Raw genomic sequence first — 12,820 nt, forward strand, 5'->3', positions numbered from 1 at the left:
TCCGGCTTCCAAATCTCCGTATACTTTCTTTTTTCCCTCCCGCTAATTATTCAATTAAAGAAACACGTTTTACAAGTGTCAAATTTTTGAAATTTGCCTTCAAATTATAAATGAATGTTTACAGTTGATTAAAACATACCGTTTGATAGTTACTCTGTTTACATGCGAAACAATATTGAACGACATAAATATTAATTTCACGTTCGTTTGATGCTAGTAGCATGTTAATTTGTAAATTAATTGCTCTCACGATAATTATAAGCGTCAATTGGATCGCTTTTAAAGCTTGACTTATGTGATAATTTTCTATAATCAAAAATTTCATTTATTTTCTAGCCTTGGCTAATAATATTTAATCAAATACCGGAGTTAAACTTCAAAAATTATATTTTTTCTAATTATTGACCCACGCAACTAATTATGGGTTAAAATATAAAACACACCGAAAGTCTGACACTTAATAGCTCAATATCGAAGGCTCAAATTGCAAAACGGTAAAGGATCACAAAATTTGTGTATTTGTGAAACAACCTATAGTTTCTTCACAGCGAAAAGGGTTAACAGGATATATCGGCGGACGAACGAGACCGGATTTTCGTGTTCGTCCATTGCCACTCATCCGATTCGTGTAACCGGGCGTCGGTCTGCGGCTTCGGTGCTTCGGTGACGATTCCGAAACGTCGATCACTGCTGATCGAATCAAATGTATTTTTCCGACTTTATCGCCACGAACCTCGCACCCTTCGTGTTCGTCGGTTCATTCGCGCGTACCATTTTGCACGGACTATTGATTCTCTGCTTTCAGTTTTACCATTGTGCGCGAACGTGTCTGGCCATGCGACTTTCCTTTCCATCATCTGCGATGCTAACTCATCGAGAAGTAAACACGTTATCTAACAAATTATAATACGAGGAATGAATTTTCAAGAAATGACCATTACTTTTTGTACGTCCTGTACAATAATAAACGGATCGAAAGGAGAAGCAAAAGAAACGTTGTAACTTTAACGAATCCTTTGAAAAATCTTCGGTAACATGTCTGCACTTGTGGTGCAGTTCCCGTTCGAATCGCTTTTGTCCGTATGTTTCCATTCGCAAATGAACCAACCGTTCAACCGCAACCCACGAACCACCCGTAAAAGTGGACCTCGGCAAAGTTCCTGACCAATCGCTGGTTTCGACTCGAATTTCGATTTCGCCGCAGACCGACCATCCCATTCGATTGTACCCTTTGCCGTTGCACTCTTACGGCGAACACCAGGACATCCTACTTCTGATCACCACGTAATCCGAAATTACCGTCTACGAATTTTGTCGGGATCCGAACAGTTTGATAAATTGTCAGAAGATATTTTCGTATGGGTGCATCATAATGAGCATCCAAGAAGCGATATAAATAGATGTCTATCTAAAAGTGGTGGTAAATTATAATTGAACCACCTTCGTTAATGTTAATGATACCGAATATGAAAGTTCACATCGTCATTTTAATATTACTATGTAATTTATAAGAATCGATATCACTGAGACGAAGGATCACAGCTTTTAAATAATTCGAACAAATGAATAGAGAATAAGGTGAAATTTCAGAACGAAATTTTCTGTAAAACGTGTAATATCGATTTTCCGATAATCTAAATTTGTTTGACGATACAACGACTGAAATATTTATACGTTTCTGGTGCACAGTTTCGTGCCAGGTGGTTAATGACCTCCTGAAGCAAGAAATTTTTTCACAGCTGCAAGAAATAACGATTATTTCATCTGTATATACCTAACGATAGCTACTCGTATTTCCTTGATTCGTCGTGACTTTTTCTCTCTCGCAGATTAAAAGGAAGTTCAACGCGAAGGCGTTTATCTCTACCTTTCCACTTGCTGATCTCTTAATTGAAACTGTAATTTTATCCTGCAGCCGTTCTTGATAATACCTACTTTTCCTGCTTCTGTTCATATAAGATTGGAACAAAAACAAAGAAAGAAGCCGACAAATTATTAATTTCCGAATGATGTGCTTTGTATGATCAGCTGGAGTAAATTAAAAAAAATTTTTGAATACAATTTTCATTATAGAGAGGAATGATAAAAGCACTACCTATTATTAGAGGATTTACAATTTGAATAGAAAAATCGCTGAGGTAGCGAGTATTTTTATGTCATCGCCGTGTCACTAGAAGAATACCGGAATTTTTGGTTAACCAGTCGAACGAATTTGTCGTAATTTAACATGAAATTGCCGCCTCGTTAAGCACTTTTCAACGGGAGTAAACTGATAAACACTGCGAAAGCGTTTTAAAAATGTTTTCGGCTGATCGATCCCGATAATCGACGTATAAAAGCGCAAGTTTTATGAATTATTGAGACCACGAATAATAGACTTTCCCCCGTAAATCGTTCGATTTCACGCTTAACTAATAACAATGTTCAGCGTCATTACGATTCTCGGTGATTCTATTATTCCCAAGAATAATGCAACGCGTGATGTTAATCTTAAAATATTACGTATTTGCATAAATATTTGCAGTCCTCTAATAACCCTGTTACCTATTGTACTCCATTACCGTTACTGTCGCGTCGTAGCAAAAGGATCGTACTTTTACGTCCATTTAATTCGACACCATTTGAAATGCTCTTTCCTTGCTTCTGTTTATTCATTTATTCGCAAGTCGACACCTTCTTCGACCTTTGAGAATCAGCGAGAAGACTAAGAGGGAAGTCAAGGAGTAACGGGAACTTAAGAGAATTTGTTAGCGAGTTTGTAGCTCGTTGACGGTGGCCTTGTTAATATTTATATAAGTTGTTTTCATTTGTTTATACCGAGGCGACACCGTGAATATTTATTATTAAAATAGGTTGGAAATTGTAGAACTACCAGAGAATGGAAATGGTAATAGGAAAGTTCAATTTGTCACTGGTACAATTTCAATTACAGCAAAGAGTTATAGGATAAACGAAGCTGAACGCTTTAATTTAGAAAATTTACATTTCGTCGCGAGCTTCTGTATTCGAAACTTTTCCTAACACGTAGCAACCAGCATTTCCCGTAGTACCCGCGAGATAAATAATAAATGAATTAATTCGAGATGTTCGCCAAAGCACGGTAGATCGCTAGCCGCGAGCCCAGTTTCTTTTCAATAAATAATAAATGGCTGAGTTGTAAAGATACCGAAAAACAAATATTTCGTCTACTGTTTTAATCTTTCCAAAATTTAAACCTGTACTGAAATGAATACTTTAAGAAAAGGAACTTTCCTGTGCAAATGTCACGATTAAATTCGAGAAGAAATAATAAATTCCCTGCCAAAATTATTAAAATTAATGTTCAATGTAGAATAAATAAACAGAACGATAGACCAAAACGTACAACAAATGAAACATTAATTGTTTTTAAGAAGAAAGTGCAATGTAAAGGAACTCAGGTATAGGTCGCAGTAGTACGAATCAGGCATTAGTCAGACCTAAGGAGGCACGGTATACGCGCCAGTAGTATAAGTCAATCGTTCGTCAGACAACCTCTTCCTATTACAAAATTTCCGTTTTGATCAAATTAATGAAACTTTCTATTACTTTGTATGGCATTAAATAATCAATTTTAAAGTATTAAAAATATAATATACGATTAAATAGTTGAATGATCGAGAGCTGTTAACTTTCGATTCGTCGAAAATCGCCACATTGTTCAAGCTAAAGGCATTCCTGCGATTAGACACGTACAAGCGTTATAATTCGTGGCACACATGTGTTCTCGATGCGTTTCAAAATTATGCAACGTTTGCTATAATAACGCCGCTAATTGCGATAACGAATGTCGCGCTATAATTCAACTTGGTGCACTATATACGATCTATGAAAGGTAAAGTACATATTAACGATGTACTACATTCACGATATTTCTTCTACGCATATTCATACGTTCGCTTTAGAGCATTACCATAAATGAAATAGAAACGATTTAACATCGTTATGCTTAGGCATTATTCGAACGTTAGAATGAAATGAAAATTTCTAATTTAACAACGTATCACCGAAAACGTATCGAATAGAAACGAAAATTAATTATATGGTAGAATCGATATTGAAATAGAATTTAGGTATTTAACGTTCGAACGGTAATAGATGCTGGGTTAGAATGCTCATTGCCCGTTAAAATAACATGCGGAATTAACGTACCGGGTAATGGTATTTACGCTTGCGCAAACAATTAATATTCGTTAAACTGATTATCTAGAAACTCGTTATAATAATTGCGATCTCGATTTATTATATGTTATCGGTGCTGGATCGTTTATTCAGCTAATCAACGTTAAAATTGTTGAAAGAATATAAAAAAGTACAAATAACGAAGTATGAAGCTAATTAAAAAATTTGTTAAATAATACAATCAATTGCGTTCCTATATTTCCACTTCAACCCCTGCTATCCCTTCGTTCAGAGTTTCGTACTCAAGATGTAAGAGGACAAGAAGATCGAGTATCGCAAATATTAAGAAAATCATTCGATAATAGAACGATCAACGAGTTGACAAACGATTTCTATTGAGCGCTCACAAACACTTTGAGCATCTTTGCGCTGAAAGTGAAAAACACATCGATCGTCTTGATATCGTCCTGAAACGAGAGAAGGTAAAGGAAAAGGGGATTCTTTTCGAACGTTTCAACATCCTTCAGTAACAATAACGAACGTTTTTCGCGTCGAATTGATCCCGATCAACGAGCAGATGGCAAGACTGGAAGGATCGTTCGGTAAAAGATAAAGAAAGAGAGAAACTAAAGAGAAACGTGAAAGAGGAGATAAATCGAGGGACGAAGTGGCTAGGTTTGGCGGTAAAATGTGAACGAAAAGGGACAGCAGAATCGGAATGACGTAGGTAGTAGCGGGGACACGAATGGAAGATAAATTGTCAGATGAAAGTAGTGGAAAAAGAAGTAGAAATTGGAAGGAAAGAGATTTAAAAGTGTAAAGCAAGGTAAGAGATGGAAGTTGAAATTTATCTCCTTGAGAAAACAGAAAGAATAAAGAAATAAATATAAAGGAATCAAGGCAAGTCCAGAGAGATGGTGGGTGCAATAAAATAACCCGAATGCCTTACATTCTACAGGATGTTCAACGTAACGATCGCCATAATTCTTCGGATATTTCCGATAGTCTGATAAGAAAAATGTTGGACAAAAACAAAAATTATCCAATATATTGATAATATGTGCATCACTGTTAACTCGCTACCCAGCGATACTTTTCTAACTAATCATCGTTCTACGTTTACAGAAGCGGAAGTGATAAAGGAATGATCGTACCATAAATCGTAATGAAGCAAACGAGTAAACGTCAAGCGGATTTCTGGATGGAGCCGAGCGTCGACAGTCGGTGACCGTAAATTCCAAATTAGCGGTCGTACTGCCATGGGATTCATTTGTCTTCATCCAAAGTTATCGTACAGTACTTTTGTGAACACGATACAACGGCATACTGGCCACCGATATGCGAACCATCAATAAAATCAAATGACAGGTATTAATTCACTTTGAAATCCGATTGAGTTTAACAAGTTAAAGAATAGATTGGTAGACGAATTTCATTTATATTTTTAATTTTTTCAGGGAACATTTTAAAAATACCCCTTTTGTATTCGAAGATCAATAGATACCTTATGAATTCAATCATGATTCAGGCTCGGATTGCAAAATTATTGCAATCAATAAAATGGAAGGAATTGAAAAAATAAATAAAAATTACCTAAAATATCGTTCCAATAACTGGAGGGATAATTTTTGTAATCTAAAGTAAAGAATCTAAAATACCGATAGATTTAATATTTTCTTCTGACTTCATTTACTCAATTTAGGTAGCAAGAAGAAATTTAGAAACGACTCGAGTGATAATATTACGCGAATAATATTGTAGGAAGCAGGTAGTGTGAAATTAACACGTCGGACGGATGATTGGTTGACAGAGTAGCGACGTTTGTCATAACGGATCACGTATCCCGTGTCTTCGTAAGTTTCGATCTTGATGTACGGCTTTAGAGAACTTTGAAGAGCTCCGGTTCAAGGAACCCTTCATAACGCAACTTCAGAAGGCAGAGGATGCGTTCAATCTCAAGAAGATGACGCTTTAATTATTCCTCTAGTGCACTTTAGGCGTGTAAATTTGTTCATCTTACGTATATTAAAGACCCATGTAATATATACATTCATTAGGATCCAATATATCTAACAAGGGTAAATGTCTACAATTAAGGCCCCAAAGACAAATCAATTGAAAAGAGGTAAATTCTATGTATTTTTGCCCCTCGAATCCAAAACTGTTGATAAAATTTGGGGGTCGCTTGTATTTTTTAAAATACATAGGTTAGGTTAGGTTAGGTTATCAGAAGAAATATAACTTACCTCGCGGCAAAAACTTGACCAGTCAACAATAGTCTCCTTAAAAAGAATAACTTCAAAGTGTGAATTTAAACGAAGTGTTAAAATTAGTACGTAGCTAGTCAATTCTAATTTTGATATCGCGACCTCCGCGCTACGCACTCTATGAACAGGAATTAGAACTAAGCAAGGGGAGTATTGTTAACTGGTCAAGTTTTTGGCGCGAAGTAAGTTATATTTTTTCTGATAACTTAACCTAACCTATGTAAATTAGTGATGCACTTTAAAAATATTGTCTACTCCACAAAGTCATTAACTTTTGAAAATAATAATTTTATCCAAGATATTAAATGACATTAATTAATACAAAAGAAAATCAATTAAATAAAAGGATTTCTGAACATCTTTTCTTTGAAAATAAATTTCAGCTATGCAAATATAGAACGTGTACCACGTTGCGAATTTAGTTGGCTTTCTCATTTGAAAGTCATGCTTAGTTTGAATAATCTGGTACACGTGAAATGTAAGATAAGTAACTTCTGCAAATGTTTTAAACATATTAAACGACCAACTATATTATACTTTATAAAATTGGGACCTTAAATTATATGTAAGATAAAACCATTAATTTGTTCGCAATAGTATTAATAATACTATAGTTGATAAAAATGTACTTACATAGTTGGTGTAGAAGTATTCCAACCTGTATATTGCCATTCAAAAGTTTAGAGCAGGCCCGAATGACACGACGCGACGCATGTACCGATACGACTTCGTTCCCCACTCTCGAGCGACTACCGGCATGCGCACTGCGCACCCGAAGCGTGGAAGAAGAGGTGGGAGAAGGATACGGAGTGGGGGTATCGGCAGTAGTGGGGAGCGCTTGAAGCCTAATTAAAAGCATATTATAATTGCAAAAGACATAATATCTTGTTTAATTAAATAAACATTTTACTAAGAATATTTTTTCCTTAATAATCGAACTATAATTGCATCGAATCAATTTTACGAATAAGTTACTTATGAGCAGTCTGATACAATATGTTTGATTTTGAAAATTCAATGGACATATCATGGTTCTCGTATAAAAGCCATACATAAACGGGATAAATCGAATGAAAAGATTGATTTTTGAGATCAGTACCATTCATTGGTGAAAACAAATTTAATCTTTTTGAATCGAACGAACGATGAATGGTGTAGCATAAAACAAATAAAGAATTTCAATTCAAAAACATGAAGCCGACAATGAAAACCTCCAAAGTGTAATTGCCTGTGTATGTACATATATGAAGGATGCAAAACCATAAAAATGCAGGCGTTTATTCAATTTCTTTTTTTTTACGTGGTTTTGGTTGTTTCGTAACCACAATTAGTATACTGTGGACATTTTCCAAGTGAATAAAATAAAATTATTTAAAAATACCAATCTTATCTTTCACTACGAATTGAGCCTCGCCATAGTGTCTGCGTGACAAAGTAACCAACATGCTAGGTAGATACGTGTTCCTTGTAAATCCTCTGGTTTCGAGCGAAATCCCTATAAAAAGTAACGTTCGGATAGCCATGAAGTGAATTCGTTCACGGTCAGAATCACGTACTTCGTTTTTCCGTGTAACGACGGATTAAATCAATCGAGTGAGGTGGTCACCACTATTTTGCAGGCCGTCAATGACCGTTACGGCACAGTAACGAACTGCAGGCCGGATCGTTAGGGTGATGAATCGGTACGCGAAGGGTTAGCTGCACTGGATACAGGCTGACACACCGGATGACGAAGGACGTGTGTAAATCACACACGTACCAGGTGACTCGAACGATGACTTCCTGGAGTCTGGCCAAACATGGACGAACACCGACGAGAAAAAGACGGAAATAGAGTGGAAAAGACACCGCGATACATGGCCATCGACTTTTCGTGTTCAAGAGAAAGAAAGAAATATTCAGTAGAAACCCTAACATAGAAACATGGCTGCTTTGTAAGGCAAAAGTACAGAGTGATTAAAGAAATGTTTTGCACTCGTTACATATCATAGTACAATATGTAAATGAAGAGAAGCAAGTAAAAATGTTGAGGATTCAGAAGGCTCATGTTTTATGCCTCTTTTTCCTGGAACATTTCATTGGTACGGCTAGTTGGCTCTTTGACGAAGACGATTTTACCACCGCTGAAGCCTAATTGTAATTGCAGATTCTCCTTTTTCTTACGCTTCCGAGTTTGATAAGGAGATTTCGTCCCGAAAAGACACGACGCGTTCGGAAACCAAGGATGCTTTAGTTCTCTATCCTGCTTTCGAAGTCTGCTTCCGAACTATTCTCGACGATTTTGTAAAAGACTTCTGCGGGATTTCAACTCCTCGCTTGTCATGAACACTGACGAATAAGATGAATATTGATGGTTGCAGATGGTGCTGAATTTGTCTTTGAAGCCACCCTCGAAAATGGTGTACAGAATAATTTTCAAATTGTTCAGTTGAAATAAAAACTGATACTAGACTATTAAGAGTTACGCTATTTTTCGTTATAACATCCTGAAATTTATGACGATGGATTATTTAAGATGTAGAATTGTTTCTAAGAAGCGTAGACACGAAGGCTAAGTTACAATCAACTAAGATAACTCAGTGACAGTGAACGATCAGACCGAGTTGTAAGTAAAAGGATGATCGGAGAAACCAAATTCGGATCCGTCGTGGTCTGTTTAGATGGGTGGATACTGTACGTGCTGGTAACGTCTCCGATACCGTTTCAGCCAGCACGTACGCGTGAATCTAACCACGGTAAACACGTATACGAAATTTCCTCCGACCTCTGTCTACGTGTTTCCCTGTACGTTGAAAATCCTTTTTCCCAGTGAAAATCCGACCACTGTACTTTGCGATACGCTTCACCGCTGCGTCGTCTATACAGGAGGTCTCAAAAATAAATATCAGTACTTCATATCCCAAATATGAACCATTCAAAATGAATAAGAGTGCAACTAAAATTAAGAATGAGTAATAATTAGGTATGATATAGTAAACTAAAGATAGAGAATTTTTACTTTTCCCAGAGTATATCTATTTTGAGACGACCTGTACATTTGCACCATTGCAATTTGAGACCGAACGATTCGACAACTACAAGATTTCCAGGCGTTCCCACTTTTCCTATTGCTTTACCTTCGCAAAACGCGTTTCTCCTTTCCCGGTAGATTCATTCAATTTGTATTCGTATCAATCGAGTGGTTTCGAATTATCCCAATTTTTTTATGCGTTACGAATTGTACAAATATTATATAGATTTAAAAAGTCAGCTGATATGATAGATTCCAAAGAAGCTAATTAACCCTTCAATTAATATGGGCAACTATAGTCGTTCAATAAAAAGTATTTACGTTAGTGTACTTACGTTATTCGCTTCGGTTAATAAATTAGTTTCTTCTTTCTTAATCGACCGAATTCATTCTCTTATCGAATTTTCGTTATCCAAAGGCTCCCATCCGATGCACCGCAATTTCCTACTATGATTTACGATCTCCAACATTCTGCAGCTAAATCGCCATCTTCCATCCTCCTGGAACTTGGCTCGTTTCGCCACCGCGAGCCATCTTCTCTTAGATGATTTTCCCTCTGTCCTCAACAGTACCACCGATCCTTCTGCCAGCCAGGTACTTCCTGAAACGAGAAATTAGGTCAGCTTTGGGAAGACAGTAATCGGTGCTTTGTCGCGTTGCTGTTTTCCTCCATGACGAACGAAATATTCTGGCTCCTAATAAGGCTTCGGAAAATGAAGGAAAATTATGTTCGGTTCGAAAAGCTTCTTCGTTATCCCATCAAAGTGAAACTGATGACAGCGGACAATGAGACAAATCTTCTCCTAAACCACTTAAGAGTTTAATTATAAACGATTCAGAGATATAAATTTAATTGAAAGAAAAAATGTCTGAAATTGACGGTAGAAAGTTGGATAAGGATAATACAATTATTTTCCAGAATTTTATAACAAAGTTTCACGATCTGAAATATCACACAATTTACGTGTCATGAATTTATCCTATTTCCCATTTTCTTTCAACCAGCCCCCATTCTTCTCTCTTTTCTCTGTTCCTCGTACCAGAGTCGTTACTTTCTCCCATAAGGGTTGAAGTTGCAGCTCGTTACGGGGTTATTCGTAAGTGTACGTGGCCAATAAAAGCCTTGCAAGGATCGCAGTTGGCAAGCTTCCTGAACTTCCGCGCCCAGTCTTAGGCTACGGCCTTACCTTTCACGACATTTGCTCCATTTATACACATAGATCTGTGCAACTCTTGTACCCGTTCTTCCGTGGATTTCCAGCCCGCGAAACACGAGCGTGCACGCGTTCCGCCTGCTGAATAGACCCTTAAAGAGGAGTTTGTCGAATTATCCTGTTCCTCCGTTTTTCCTCGAACAATTTCCAGCTACGTTACACGGATCTCAAAAATGCCTTGAAACAGACAAAATTGCGATAATGTAACCTGAATTTTTCGTTGGTGAACGCTAAGGATGCAGACTTGTCGTTGGAAGAAATTTCACACCCAAGACGTTGAATGCCATGAACCGGTGACCTGAAAAAAAAATAGAAAAATTAGAACAAAAAGCCTTATTGTGTATTTAATTTTATCAGGAAGACTGTCAACATTGAACATCCTCGAAGCAAAAGTTCTTTCTGGTAATTTGCTCCACATGAATTTCCCAGGCAGACAGAATATTTCAGAGGGTTTGTACACGTTTCTTCCTCTTTTCCTTATCAATAATTCCAGCGTTTTCTTTTTACCGTGGCTGAATTGCAGACGAAACACGTCGAAGCCAGGGTGTTTCACTTTTTGCATTATTAATGATTTTTAGCCAGAGGAAAAACAGAGACAAGGTTCGAATGAAATTTCAGTAGTTAAACATCGTTCATCGTTAAACGTTATTAATTGCTGCCACGTAATTTGACGTAATGCATAATAATAGAGCGTAATGTGTGTGTGTTTAACACGACAGCTTGATAATTAACGCAAGCGAAAATTCGGAAAATTTCGGAAACGAAGCAAATATTTTCGATTCAATCTCTTGGTGTACAATTTAATTATATATCGCAGTAGAAATAATATTATTATTGAATTAATAGGTTTTATATCAAAGCTCATTTTCCTTCAACGTTTTGCACCGTTTCTTCGGAATCGAATAGGTGCACGACGGCACCGTATTCAAACAGAAATGTAAATAAGACAGGTAAGCATGGTAAAAGCAACAAAACTTTGCTTGTGAAACTTCTCTTACACGTAGAAGTTTCGTTCTAAAGGAAAAAATAAAGAGGTACTATAATGAAAATTACACCGTCACCGGTTAAACCTTGCCAGCGTTACTTGCAGAATGAATTTTCTCATTTTTCTACAAAATTAGAAACAGCGTTTCTTGCATTCCTGCAATTGCATACGGTTCTTAAAAATAAAAAGAACTAAACGTTTCGAGAGTCGAAATCTCATTGCGTTCCTACCTAATTTCAGTTTTAATTTTCTTTTTTGTAATAATATAATTTCCGTTCCTTTTTAAAAGTTCAATTATTTCAAGCCTCTTGAGATGAAAAAAGAAATTTAAAAATTCAGTGGCGTTAAAAAGGAATCGCAACACCGAGCATTAAATCTAGTTAAGGCTTCTTACTCGTCGCGTACGAGTACGTAAAGATTCACGTAAAGAACCAAAACAGCATTACATTTGCGGTGAAAAATATAAAGATCAAAGGAACCGAGTTTTCATAACGCGAAACTAGAATATACATATAAATCAACTCATGAAAAACAGCATCGCGTCGCAGATATCATTGACATACATCACTGCCATCAATGTTCAACCGTGATATTTATTATCGTACCTTAAACTACCCTCCTAACAGGAATTACTACGCTATTATATAGGAATTTTCTCGCAAAAAACGCTATTCAGAAAGTTAGAACTATAGCTGTGACATGAAAAAAAAAATTCATTAATGCTGCCATTATTCGTTCATTTATCAGTAGCGTACACTAAACTGCCGTTTAACAAAAATGACTACGCTATTGTATAGGAATTTCCTCGTATAAAAACCGTTTCAAAAAGTTGGAACGATAGTTGTGAGATGGAAAAAAAAAAAATAGAACATTGAAAATGTTGCTATTGTTCTTGACTCTCTTCAACTTTCGACATTAACGCAACTCACGGTATCTCAAGAGAGCAGTAATCACGCTGATTAATTCATCTTCGAATATTAGTAGGATTTTTGCTTTTGTTCCCAGCTCGATCGATGGATTCGTTGCAATACCATGGGGAAGCTCGTAAATTAACGACTTACCTCGACTTTCGAACGGTGTCACATGCGACAGCATAACGCCGGATAAACAGAGATACGTGTCAAATGAAACGAGAGGAGGAAAAAAAGAATTGTATGTAACGGGAGAAAAAAAAAAGCGATTCCCGTGTACGGGAGCGTATTTT

The 12,820-nt window shown here is 36.6% G+C and overlaps 1 long non-coding RNA gene across 4 annotated transcripts in view; it reads right to left on the minus strand.

Annotated features, from left to right (window-relative positions):
• Positions 1–10,923, minus strand: part of LOC114873763 — a 52,962-nt gene extending 42,039 nt beyond the window's left edge. For 3 of the 4 annotated variants that reach the window (XR_003788988.2, XR_003788986.2, XR_003788985.2), the window contains exons 1-2: positions 10,605–10,923; positions 9,753–10,018 (exon numbers count right to left, since the gene is read on the minus strand). This is a non-coding gene — a long non-coding RNA (uncharacterized LOC114873763). Of the gene's footprint in view, positions 1–7,040; positions 7,247–9,752; positions 10,019–10,604 lie in introns of those variants that run through there. The other variant, XR_003788987.2, reaches the window with a different exon arrangement.
• Positions 10,924–12,820: the final 1,897 nt, after the last annotated feature.

The sequence above is a fragment of the Osmia bicornis genome, chromosome 11 (genome assembly GCF_907164935.1).
Source record: "Osmia bicornis bicornis chromosome 11, iOsmBic2.1, whole genome shotgun sequence".
Lineage (NCBI taxonomy): Eukaryota > Metazoa > Arthropoda > Insecta > Hymenoptera > Megachilidae > Osmia > Osmia bicornis.